Genomic DNA, 13504 nt, shown 5'->3' on the forward strand with positions numbered 1-13504 from the left:
TGATTTACTTTTCTTGCAATTGGTAGTTGGTAGATTTTATTATTCTTGCACATTTACCATGCTTTCCCTTTGTTCGCACCAAGTGTTTGACAAAATGCTTGGTTGGGCTTTAGAGTAGATTTTGAGCATTCTTGGCTTGGAAAGAGTAATTGGGCAATCTTGAGTCATGAAAACCCAACTTATGTTGGTGATCTAGAGTTTTTAGCTAATATTGTTTCCATTGATGCTAATCTTTTGCTAATTTAATTAGTAAGTTGATTAGGAATTTTAGATTGAGATTAGCTAGTCTTATTAGACTTTCTCTCATGGAGGATAATATGATACCTTCTTCCAATGTTGGAGATGACGTAATAAAATAAATTCTTGTTATTATTGTGGTATGATTGATTAGTCTTGTTTGACTTTCTCCTTATTTGTTGGAGTTGACTAAATAAGATGAATTAATCATTGCATGACTAGGATAGAAAGCCTATGATCTCAACACTTGCCATGAATGTCTCTCTTTATTACTTGCTTTCTTTAGTTACTTGTTTAAATTACTTTTCTTGCCATTTATTTTCTTGCCCAATTATCAACCAAACCCCCCATTACCCCTTCATAGCCAATAGTCATTCACTTCATTGCAATTCCTTGTGAGACGACCCAGAGTCTAAATACTTCGGTTAATTATTATTTGGGGTTTGTACAAATCATAGAAAGCATGATTAGAAGAGAATTGAGTGATCGACCCTATACACTAGACCGACTAGAGCGGATACACTTCTGGTGAGGGTTCGATGCTCAATTCCTTGTTCCCGGCTTTCATGAGCTTTTCTTCTTGCAAGTCTATTTGAACTTCATTTTGATATTTGAATTGGTAGAGTTTGTGAGTCGTCATATGACATTTGCCCTACTTGCTTATATATGTTCTTGGAGGTTGATTTTCTTTTAACCAAGTAGGTAGAATCATATTGCATTTAGTTGCATGCATGTAGATAGGTGCATATAGTTTATTTGCATTGAATAAATGTTCATACCCTTTTCTTGTCCTTCTTTATTCTTAGCATGAGGACATGCTTGGTTTAAGTGTGGGGAGATTTGATAAACCCCGATTTTGTGGTTTATCTTGTACTTATTTTGGGGGATTTTATCAACTTTTCTCACATTTATTCAATGAATTGGCATGATTTTGCAATTCTCCATTGATTTGTGCTTAAATGTGGAAATATGCTTTTTAGGCCCTAAAATTTGTGATTTTAATTCACTTTAATTCCATTCGATGCTTTGATTTGTTTGTTGAGTGATTTCAGGTTTATAAGGCAAGTATTGGATGGAAGGAATGAAGTGAAAGCATGCAAAGTGGGAGAACTCATGAAGAAATGAAGGAACCGTAAAGCTGTCAAGCCCGATCTCCTGGCACTCAATCGACCATAACTTGAGCTACAGAGGTCCAAATGAGGCGGTTCCAGTTGCGTTGGAAAGCTAACATCTGGGGCTTCGAAATGGTATAAAATTTTCAATGTTTTTTCTGACGGATAGGGGCGCGCACGCACCATGTACGCGCGCGCGCCGATGGGGCACCTGGGTCCACTTTAGTGAAATCGCCCCAATCGATTTCTGAAGCATTTTGGGCCCAATCCAACCCATTTCTGATGCTATTGAACCCAAGGATTGAGGAGGGAATGAACCAAGGAGTCATAGTTTAGTTTTCATCATGTTTTAGGGTAGAATTCTAGAGAGGGAGGCTCTCTCCTCTCTCTAGATTTTAGGGTAGTTTAAGTTTAGTTTTCTTAAATCCAACTTTTAATTCTTGTTTTAATTTAGTTTCTCCTTTTAATTTCTTGTTCCTACTACTCTATTCTTCTTAGTTCTCTTGTCAATTTTACTTTTATGTCTCTTTTTATGTTCATGAGCCCTTTGTTGGATTTGGATCTTTTCTTTAATGAAATTTAATGTTTGATGTTCTTTTATTAATGATTTGAGTTGTTGATTTACTTTTCTTGCAATTGGTAGTTGGTAGATTTTATTATTCTTGCACATTTACCATGCTTTCCCTTTGTTCGCACCAAGTGTTTGACAAAATGCTTGGTTGGGCTTTAGAGTAGATTTTGAGCATTCTTGGCTTGGAAAGAGTAATTGGGCAATCTTGAGTCATGAAAACCCAACTTATGTTGGTGATCTAGAGTTTTTAGCTAATATTGTTTCCATTGATGCTAATCTTTTGCTAATTTAATTAGTAAGTTGATTAGGAATTTTAGATTGAGATTAGCTAGTCTTATTAGACTTTCTCTCATGGAGGATAATATGATACCTTCTTCCAATGTTGGAGATGACGTAATAAAATAAATTCTTGTTATTATTGTGGTATGATTGATTAGTCTTGTTTGACTTTCTCCTTATTTGTTGGAGTTGACTAAATAAGATGAATTAATCATTGCATGACTAGGATAGAAAGCCTATGATCTCAACACTTGCCATGAATGTCTCTCTTTATTACTTGCTTTCTTTAGTTACTTGTTTAAATTACTTTTCTTGCCATTTATTTTCTTGCCCAATTATCAACCAAACCCCCCATTACCCCTTCATAGCCAATAGTCATTCACTTCATTGCAATTCCTTGTGAGACGACCCAGAGTCTAAATACTTCGGTTAATTATTATTTGGGGTTTGTACAAATCATAGAAAGCATGATTAGAAGAGAATTGAGTGATCGACCCTATACACTAGACCGACTAGAGCGGATACACTTCTGGTGAGGGTTCGATGCTCAATTCCTTGTTCCCGGCTTTCATGAGCTTTTCTTCTTGCAAGTCTATTTGAACTTCATTTTGATATTTGAATTGGTAGAGTTTGTGAGTCGTCATATGACATTTGCCCTACTTGCTTATATATGTTCTTGGAGGTTGATTTTCTTTTAACCAAGTAGGTAGAATCATATTGCATTTAGTTGCATGCATGTAGATAGGTGCATATAGTTTATTTGCATTGAATAAATGTTCATACCCTTTTCTTGTCCTTCTTTATTCTTAGCATGAGGACATGCTTGGTTTAAGTGTGGGGAGATTTGATAAACCCCGATTTTGTGGTTTATCTTGTACTTATTTTGGGGGATTTTATCAACTTTTCTCACATTTATTCAATGAATTGGCATGATTTTGCAATTCTCCATTGATTTGTGCTTAAATGTGGAAATATGCTTTTTAGGCCCTAAAATTTGTGATTTTAATTCACTTTAATTCCATTCGATGCTTTGATTTGTTTGTTGAGTGATTTCAGGTTTATAAGGCAAGTATTGGATGGAAGGAATGAAGTGAAAGCATGCAAAGTGGGAGAACTCATGAAGAAATGAAGGAACCGTAAAGCTGTCAAGCCCGATCTCCTGGCACTCAATCGACCATAACTTGAGCTACAGAGGTCCAAATGAGGCGGTTCCAGTTGCGTTGGAAAGCTAACATCTGGGGCTTCGAAATGGTATAAAATTTTCAATGTTTTTTCTGACGGATAGGGGCGCGCACGCACCATGTACGCGCGCGCGCCGATGGGGCACCTGGGTCCACTTTAGTGAAATCGCCCCAATCGATTTCTGAAGCATTTTGGGCCCAATCCAACCCATTTCTGATGCTATTGAACCCAAGGATTGAGGAGGGAATGAACCAAGGAGTCATAGTTTAGTTTTCATCATGTTTTAGGGTAGAATTCTAGAGAGGGAGGCTCTCTCCTCTCTCTAGATTTTAGGGTAGTTTAAGTTTAGTTTTCTTAAATCCAACTTTTAATTCTTGTTTTAATTTAGTTTCTCCTTTTAATTTCTTGTTCCTACTACTCTATTCTTCTTAGTTCTCTTGTCAATTTTACTTTTATGTCTCTTTTTATGTTCATGAGCCCTTTGTTGGATTTGGATCTTTTCTTTAATGAAATTTAACGTTTGATGTTCTTTTATTAATGATTTGAGTTGTTGATTTACTTTTCTTGCAATTGGTAGTGGGTAGATTTTATTATTCTTGCACATTTACCATGCTTTCCCTTTGTTCGCACCAAGTGTTTGACAAAATGCTTGGTTGGGCTTTAGAGTAGATTTTGAGCATTCTTGGCTTGGAAAGAGTAATTGGGCAATCTTGAGTCATGAAAACCCAACTTATGTTGGTGATCTAGAGTTTTTAGCTAATATTGTTTCCATTGATGCTAATCTTTTGCTAATTTAATTAGTAAGTTGATTAGGACTTTTGGATTGAGATTAGCTAGTCTTATTAGACTTTCTCTCATGGAGGATAATATGATACCTTCTTCCAATGTTGGAGATGACGTAATAAAATAAATTCTTGTTATTATTGTGGTATGATTGATTAGTCTTGTTTGACTTTCTCCTTATTTGTTGGAGTTGACTAAATAAGATGAATTAATCATTGCATGACTAGGATAGAAATCCTATGATCTCAACACTTGCCATGAATGTCTCCCTTTATTACTTGCTTTCTTTAGTTACTTGTTTAAATTACTTTTCTTGCCGTTTATTTTCTTGCCCAATTATCAACCAAACCCCCCATTACCCCTTCATAGCCAATAGTCATTCACTTCATTGCAATTCCTTGTGAGACGACCCAGAGTCTAAATACTTCGGTTAATTATTATTTGGGGTTTGTACAAATCATAGAAAGCATGATTAGAAGAGAATTGAGTGATCGACCCTATACACTAGACCGACTAGAGCGGATACACTTCTGGTGAGGGTTCGATGCTCAATTCCTTGTTCCCGGCTTTCATGAGCTTTTCTTCTTGCAAGTCTATTTGAATTTCATTTTGATATTTGAATTGGTAGAGTTTGTGAGTCGTCATATGACATTTGCCCTACTTGCTTATATATGTTCTTGGAGGTTGATTTTCTTTTAACCAAGTAGGTAGAATCATATTGCATTTAGTTGCATGCATGTAGATAGGTGCATATAGTTTATTTGCATTGAATAAATGTTCATACCCTTTTCTTGTCCTTCTTTATTCTTAGCATGAGGACATGCTTGGTTTAAGTGTGGGGAGATTTGATAAACCCTGATTTTCTGGTTTATCTTGTACTTATTTTGGGGGATTTTATCAACTTTTCTCACATTTATTCAATGAATTGGCATGATTTTGCAATTCTCCATTGATTTATGCTTAAATGTGGAAATATACTTTTTAGGCCCTAAAATTTGTGATTTTAATTCACTTTAATTCCATTCGATGCTTTGATTTGTTTGTTGAGTGATTTCAGGTTTATAAGGCAAGTATTGGATGGAAGGAATGAAGTAAAAGCATGCAAAGTGGGAGAACTCATGAAGAAATGAAGGAACCGTAAAGCTGTCAAGCCCGACCTCCTGGCACTCAATCGACCATAACTTGAGCTACAGAGGTCCAAATGAGGCGGTTCCAGTTGCGTTAGAAAGCTAACATCTGGGGCTTCGAAATGCTATAAAATTTTCCATGTTTTTTCTGACGGATAGGGGCGCGCACGCACCATGTACGCGCGCGCGCCGGTGGGGCACCTGGGTCCACTTTAGTGAAATCGCCCCAATCGATTTCTGAAGCATTTTGGGCCCAATCCAACCCATTTGTGATGCTATTTAACCCAAGGATTGAGGAGGGAATGAACCAAGGAGTCATAGTTTAGTTTTCATCATGTTTTAGGGTAGAATTCTAGAGAGTGAGGCTCTCTCCTCTCTCTAGATTTTAGGGTAGTTTAGGTTTAATTTTCTTAAATCCAACTTTTAATTCTTGTTTTAATTTAGTTTCTCCTTTTAATTTCTTGTTGCTACTACTCTATTCTTCTTAGTTCTCTTGTCAATTTTACTTTTATATCTCTTTTTATGTTCATGAGCCCTTTGTTGGATTTGGATCTTTTCTTTAATGAAATTTAATGTTTGATGTTCTTTTTTTAATGATTTGAGTTGTTGATTTACTTTTCTTGCAATTGGTAGTTGGTAGATTTTATTATTCTTGCACATTTACCATGCTTTCCCTTTGTACCCACCAAGTGTTTGACAAAATGCTTGGTTGGGCTTTAGAGTAGATTTTGAGCATTCTTGGCTTGGAAAGAGTAATTGGGCAATCTTGAGTCATGAAAACCCAACATATGTTGGTGATCTAGAGTTGTTAGCTAATATTGTTTCCATTGACGCTAATCTTTTGCTAATTTAACTAGTAAGTTGATAGGACTTTTGGATTGAGATTAGCTAGTCTTATTAGACTTTCTCTCATGGAGGATAATATGATACATTCTTCCAATGTTGGAGATGACGTAATAAGATAAGTTCTTGTTATTAATGTGGTATGATTGATTAGTCTTGTTTGACTTTCTCCTTATTTGTTGGAGTTGACTAAATAAAATGAATTAATCATTGCATGACTAGGATAGAAAGCCTATGATCTCAACACTTGCCATGAATGTCTCTCTTTATTACTTGCTTTCTTTAGTTACTTGTTTAAATTACTTTTCTTGCCGTTTATTTTCTTACCCAATTATCAACCAACCCCTCTTTACCCCTTCATAGCCATTAGTCATTCACTTCATTGCAATTCCTTGTGAGACGACCCAGAGTCTAAATACTTCGATTAATTCTTATTTGGGGTTTGTACAAATCATAGAAAGCATGATTAGAAGAGAATTGAGTGATCGACCCTATACACTAGACCGACTAGAGCGGATACACTTCCGGCGAGGGTTCGATTCTCAATTCCTTGTTCCCGGCTTTCATGAGCTTTTCTTCTTGCAAGTCTATTTGAACTTCATTTTGATATTTGAATTGGTAGAGTTTGTGAGTCGTCATATGACATTTTCCCTACTTGCTTATATATGTTCTTGGAGATTGATTTGCTTTTAACCAAGTAGGTAGAATCATATTGCATTTAGTTGCATGCATGTAGATAGGTACATATAGTTTATTTGCATTAAATAAATGTTCATACCCTTTTCTTGTACTTCTTTATTCTTAGCATGAGGACATGCTTGGTTTAAGTGTGGAGAGATTTGATAAACCCCGATTTTGTGGTTTATCTTGTGCTTATTTTGGGGGATTTTATCAACTTTTTTCACATTTATTCAATGAATTGGCATGATTTTGCAATTCTCCCTTGATTTGTGCTTAAATGTGAAAACATGCTTTTTAGGCCCTAAAATTTGTGATTTTAATTCACTTTAATTCCATTTGATGCCTTGATGTGTTTGTTGAGTGATTTCAGATTTATAAGGCAAGTATTGGATGGAAGGAATGAAGAAAAAGCATCCAAAGTGGGAGAACTCATGAAGAAATGAAGGAACCGTAAAGTTGTCAAGCCCGACCTCCTGGCACTCGATCGACCATAACTTGAGTTACACAGGTCCAAATGAGGCGGTTCCAGTTGCGTTGGAAAGCTAACATCTGGGGCTTCGAAATGAATAAAAATTTGCTATATGTTGCCTAAAGCATAGGGGCGCGCACGTGCCATCTATGCGCGCGCGCCGATGGGGCATGTGGGTCCACTTTAGTGAAATCGCCCCCAGCAATTTCTGAAGCATTTTGGGCCCAATCCAACCATTTCTGATGCTATTGAACCCAAGGATTTAGGAGGGAATGAACCAAGGAGTCATAGTTTAGTTTTCATCATGTTTTAGGGTAGAATTCTAGAGAGAGAGGCTCTCTCCTCTCTCTAGATTTTAGGGTAGTTTAGGTTTAATTTTCTTAAATCCAACTTTTAATTCTTGTTTTAATTTAGTTTCTCCTTTTAATTTCTTGTTCCTACTACTCTATTCTTCTTAGTTCTCTTGTCAATTTTACTTTTATGTCTCTTTTTATGTTCATGAGCCCTTTGTTGGATTTGGATCTTTTCTTTAATGAAATTTAATGTTTGATGTTCTTTTTTTAATGATTTGAGTTGTTGATTTACTTTTCTTGCAATTGGTAGTTGGTAGATTTTATTATTTTTGCACATTTACCATGCTTTCCCTTTGTACCCACCAAGTGTTTGACAAAATGCTTCGTTGGGCTTTAGAGTAGATTTTGAGCATTCTTGGCTTGGAAAGAGTAATTGGGCAATCTTGAGTCATGAAAACCCAACATATGTTGGTGATCTAGAGTTGTTAGCTAATATTGTTTCTATTGACGCTAATCTTTTGCTAATTTAATTAGTAAGTTGATAGGACTTTTGGATTGAGATTAGCTAGTCTTATTAGACTTTCTCTCATGGAGGATAATATGATACATTCTTCCAATGTTGGAGATGACGTAATAAGATAAATTCTTGTTATTATTGTGGTATGATTGATTAGTCTTGTTTGACTTTCTCCTTATTTGTTGGAGTTGACTAAATAAGATGAATTAATCATTGCATGACTAGGATAGAAAGCCTATGATCTCAACACTTGCCATGAATGTCTCTCTTTATTACTTGCTTTCTTTAGTTACTTATTTAAATTACTTTTCTTGCCGTTTATTTTCTTACCCAATTATCAACCAACCCCTCTTTACCCCTTCATAGCCATTAGTCATTCACTTCATTGCAATTCCTTGTGAGACGACCCAGAGTCTAAATACTTCGATTAATTCTTATTTGGGGTTTGTACAAATCATAGAAAGCATGATTAGAAGAGAATTGAGTGATCGACCCTATACACTAGACCGACTAGAGCGGATACACTTCCGGCGAGGGTTCGATTCTCAATTCCTTGTTCCCGGCTTTCATGAGCTTTTCTTCTTGCAAGTCTATTTGAACTTCATTTTGATATTTGAATTGGTAGAGTTTGTGAGTCGTCATATGACATTTTCCCTACTTGCTTATATATGTTCTTGGAGATTGATTTGCTTTTAACCAAGTAGGTAGAATCATATTGCATTTAGTTGCATGCATGTAGATAGGTACATATAGTTTATTTGCATTAAATAAATGTTCATACCCTTTTCTTGTACTTCTTTATTCTTAGCATGAGGACATGCTTGGTTTAAGTGTGGAGAGATTTGATAAACCCCGATTTTGTGGTTTATCTTGTGCTTATTTTGGGGGATTTTATCAACTTTTTTCACATTTATTCAATGAATTGGCATGATTTTGCAATTCTCCCTTGATTTGTGCTTAAATGTGAAAACATGCTTTTTAGGCCCTAAAATTTGTGATTTTAATTCACTTTAATTCCATTTGATGCCTTGATGTGTTTGTTGAGTGATTTCAGATTTATAAGGCAAGTATTGGATGGAAGGAATGAAGAAAAAGCATCCAAAGTGGGAGAACTCATGAAGAAATGAAGGAACCGTAAAGTTGTCAAGCCCGACCTCCTGGCACTCGATCGACCATAACTTGAGTTACACAGGTCCAAATGAGGCGGTTCCAGTTGCGTTGGAAAGCTAACATCTGGGGCTTCGAAATGAATAAAAATTTGCTATATGTTGCCTAAAGCATAGGGGCGCGCACGTGCCATCTATGCGCGCGCGCCGATGGGGCATGTGGGTCCACTTTAGTGAAATCGCCCCCAGCAATTTCTGAAGCATTTTGGGCCCAATCCAACCATTTCTGATGCTATTGAACCCAAGGATTTAGGAGGGAATGAACCAAGGAGTCATAGTTTAGTTTTCATCATGTTTTAGGGTAGAATTCTAGAGAGAGAGGCTCTCTCCTCTCTCTAGATTTTAGGGTAGTTTAGGTTTAATTTTCTTAAATCCAACTTTTAATTCTTGTTTTAATTTAGTTTCTCCTTTTAATTTCTTGTTCCTACTACTCTATTCTTCTTAGTTCTCTTGTCAATTTTACTTTTATGTCTCTTTTTATGTTCATGAGCCCTTTGTTGGATTTGGATCTTTTCTTTAATGAAATTTAATGTTTGATGTTCTTTTTTTAATGATTTGAGTTGTTGATTTACTTTTCTTGCAATTGGTAGTTGGTAGATTTTATTATTTTTGCACATTTACCATGCTTTCCCTTTGTACCCACCAAGTGTTTGACAAAATGCTTCGTTGGGCTTTAGAGTAGATTTTGAGCATTCTTGGCTTGGAAAGAGTAATTGGGCAATCTTGAGTCATGAAAACCCAACATATGTTGGTGATCTAGAGTTGTTAGCTAATATTGTTTCTATTGACGCTAATCTTTTGCTAATTTAATTAGTAAGTTGATAGGACTTTTGGATTGAGATTAGCTAGTCTTATTAGACTTTCTCTCATGGAGGATAATATGATACATTCTTCCAATGTTGGAGATGACGTAATAAGATAAATTCTTGTTATTATTGTGGTATGATTGATTAGTCTTGTTTGACTTTCTCCTTATTTGTTGGAGTTGACTAAATAAGATGAATTAATCATTGCATGACTAGGATAGAAAGCCTATGATCTCAACACTTGCCATGAATGTCTCTCTTTATTACTTGCTTTCTTTAGTTACTTATTTAAATTACTTTTCTTGCCGTTTATTTTCTTACCCAATTATCAACCAAACCCCCCTTTACCCCTTCATAGCCAATAGTCATTCACTTCATTGCAATTCCTTGTGAGACGACCCAGAGTCTAAATACTTCGGTTAATTCTTATTTGGGGTTTGTACAAATCATAGAAAGCATGATTAGAAGAGAATTGAGTGATTGACCCTATACACTAGACCGACTAGAGCGGATACACTTCCGGCGAGGGTTTGATGCTCAATTCCTTGTTCCCGGCTTTCATGAGCTTTTCTTCTTGCAAGTCTATTTGAACTTCATTTTGATATTTGAATTGGTAGAGTTTGTGAGTCGTCATATGACATTTTCCCTACTTGCTTATATATGTTCTTGGAGATTTATTTGCTTTTAACCAAGTAGGTAGAATCATATTGCATTTAGTTGCATGCATGTAGATAGGTACATATAGTTTATTTGCATTAAATAAATGTTCATACCCTTTTCTTGTACTTCTTTATTCTTAGCATGAGGACATGCTTGGTTTAAGTGTGGAGAGATTTGATAAACCCCGATTTTGTGGTTTATCTTGTGCTTATTTTGGGGGATTTTATCAACTTTTTTCACATTTATTCAATGAATTGGCATGATTTTGCAATTCTCCCTTGATTTGTGCTTAAATGTGAAAACATGCTTTTTAGGCCCTAAAATTTGTGATTTTAATTCACTTTAATTCCATTTGATGCCTTGATGTGTTTGTTGAGTGATTTCAGATTTATAAGGCAAGTATTGGATGGAAGGAATGAAGAAAAAGCATCCAAAGTGGGAGAACTCATGAAGAAATGAAGGAACCGTAAAGTTGTCAAGCCCGACCTCCTGGCACTCGATCGACCATAACTTGAGTTACACAGGTCCAAATGAGGCGGTTCCAGTTGCGTTGGAAAGCTAACATCTGGGGCTTCGAAATGAATAAAAATTTGCTATATGTTGCCTAAAGCATAGGGGCGCGCACGTGCCATCTATGCGCGCGCGCCGATGGGGCATGTGGGTCCACTTTAGTGAAATCGCCCCCAGCAATTTCTGAAGCATTTTGGGCCCAATCCAACCATTTCTGATGCTATTGAACCCAAGGATTTAGGAGGGAATGAACCAAGGAGTCATAGTTTAGTTTTCATCATGTTTTAGGGTAGAATTCTAGAGAGAGAGGCTCTCTCCTCTCTCTAGATTTTAGGGTAGTTTAGGTTTAATTTTCTTAAATCCAACTTTTAATTCTTGTTTTAATTTAGTTTCTCCTTTTAATTTCTTGTTCCTACTACTCTATTCTTCTTAGTTCTCTTGTCAATTTTACTTTTATGTCTCTTTTTATGTTCATGAGCCCTTTGTTGGATTTGGATCTTTTCTTTAATGAAATTTAATGTTTGATGTTCTTTTTTTAATGATTTGAGTTGTTGATTTACTTTTCTTGCAATTGGTAGTTGGTAGATTTTATTATTTTTGCACATTTACCATGCTTTCCCTTTGTACCCACCAAGTGTTTGACAAAATGCTTCGTTGGGCTTTAGAGTAGATTTTGAGCATTCTTGGCTTGGAAAGAGTAATTGGGCAATCTTGAGTCATGAAAACCCAACATATGTTGGTGATCTAGAGTTGTTAGCTAATATTGTTTCTATTGACGCTAATCTTTTGCTAATTTAATTAGTAAGTTGATAGGACTTTTGGATTGAGATTAGCTAGTCTTATTAGACTTTCTCTCATGGAGGATAATATGATACATTCTTCCAATGTTGGAGATGACGTAATAAGATAAATTCTTGTTATTATTGTGGTATGATTGATTAGTCTTGTTTGACTTTCTCCTTATTTGTTGGAGTTGACTAAATAAGATGAATTAATCATTGCATGACTAGGATAGAAAGCCTATGATCTCAACACTTGCCATGAATGTCTCTCTTTATTACTTGCTTTCTTTAGTTACTTATTTAAATTACTTTTCTTGCCGTTTATTTTCTTACCCAATTATCAACCAAACCCCCCTTTACCCCTTCATAGCCAATAGTCATTCACTTCATTGCAATTCCTTGTGAGACGACCCAGAGTCTAAATACTTCGGTTAATTCTTATTTGGGGTTTGTACAAATCATAGAAAGCATGATTAGAAGAGAATTGAGTGATTGACCCTATACACTAGACCGACTAGAGCGGATACACTTCCGGCGAGGGTTTGATGCTCAATTCCTTGTTCCCGGCTTTCATGAGCTTTTCTTCTTGCAAGTCTATTTGAACTTCATTTTGATATTTGAATTGGTAGAGTTTGTGAGTCGTCATATGACATTTTCCCTACTTGCTTATATATGTTCTTGGAGATTTATTTGCTTTTAACCAAGTAGGTAGAATCATATTGCATTTAGTTGCATGCATGTCGATAGGTGCATATAGTTTACTTGCATTGAATAAATGTTCATACCCTTTTCTTGTCCTTCTTTATTCTTAGCATGAGGACATGCTTGGTTTAAGTGTGGGGAGATTTGATAAACCCCAATTTTGTGGTTTATCTTGTACTTATTTTGGGGGATTTTATCAACTTTTCTCACATTTATTCAATGAATTGGCATGATTTTGCAATTCTCCCTTGATTTGTGCTTAAATGTGAAAACATGCTTTTTAGACCCTAAAATTTGTGATTTTAATTCACTTTAATTTCATTCGATGCCTTGATGTGTTTGTTGAGTGATTTCAGGTTTATAAGGCAAGTATTGGATGGAAGGAATGAAATAAAAGCATGCAAAGTGGGAGAACTCATGAAGAAATGAAGGAACAGTAAAGTTGTCAAGCCCGACCTCCTAGCACTCAATCGACCATAACTTGAGCTACAGAGGTCCAAATGAGGTGGTTCCAGTTGCGTTGGAAAGCTAACATTTGGGGCTTCGAAATGAATAAAAATTTGCTATAGGTTTTCTAAAGCATACGGGCGCGCACGCGCCATCTATGCGCGTGTGCCGATGGGGCACGTGGGTCCACTTTAGTGAAATCGCCCCCAGCAATTGCTAAAGCATTTTGGGCCCAATCCAACCCATTTCTGATGCTATTGAACCCAAGGATTGAGGAGGTAATGAACCAAGGAGTCATAGTTTAGTTTTCATCATGTTTTAGGGTAGAATTCTAGAG

The sequence above is a fragment of the Arachis ipaensis genome, chromosome B10 (assembly GCF_059453495.1).
Source record: "Arachis ipaensis isolate K30076 ecotype BB chromosome B10, ASM5945349v1, whole genome shotgun sequence".
Lineage (NCBI taxonomy): Eukaryota > Viridiplantae > Streptophyta > Magnoliopsida > Fabales > Fabaceae > Arachis > Arachis ipaensis.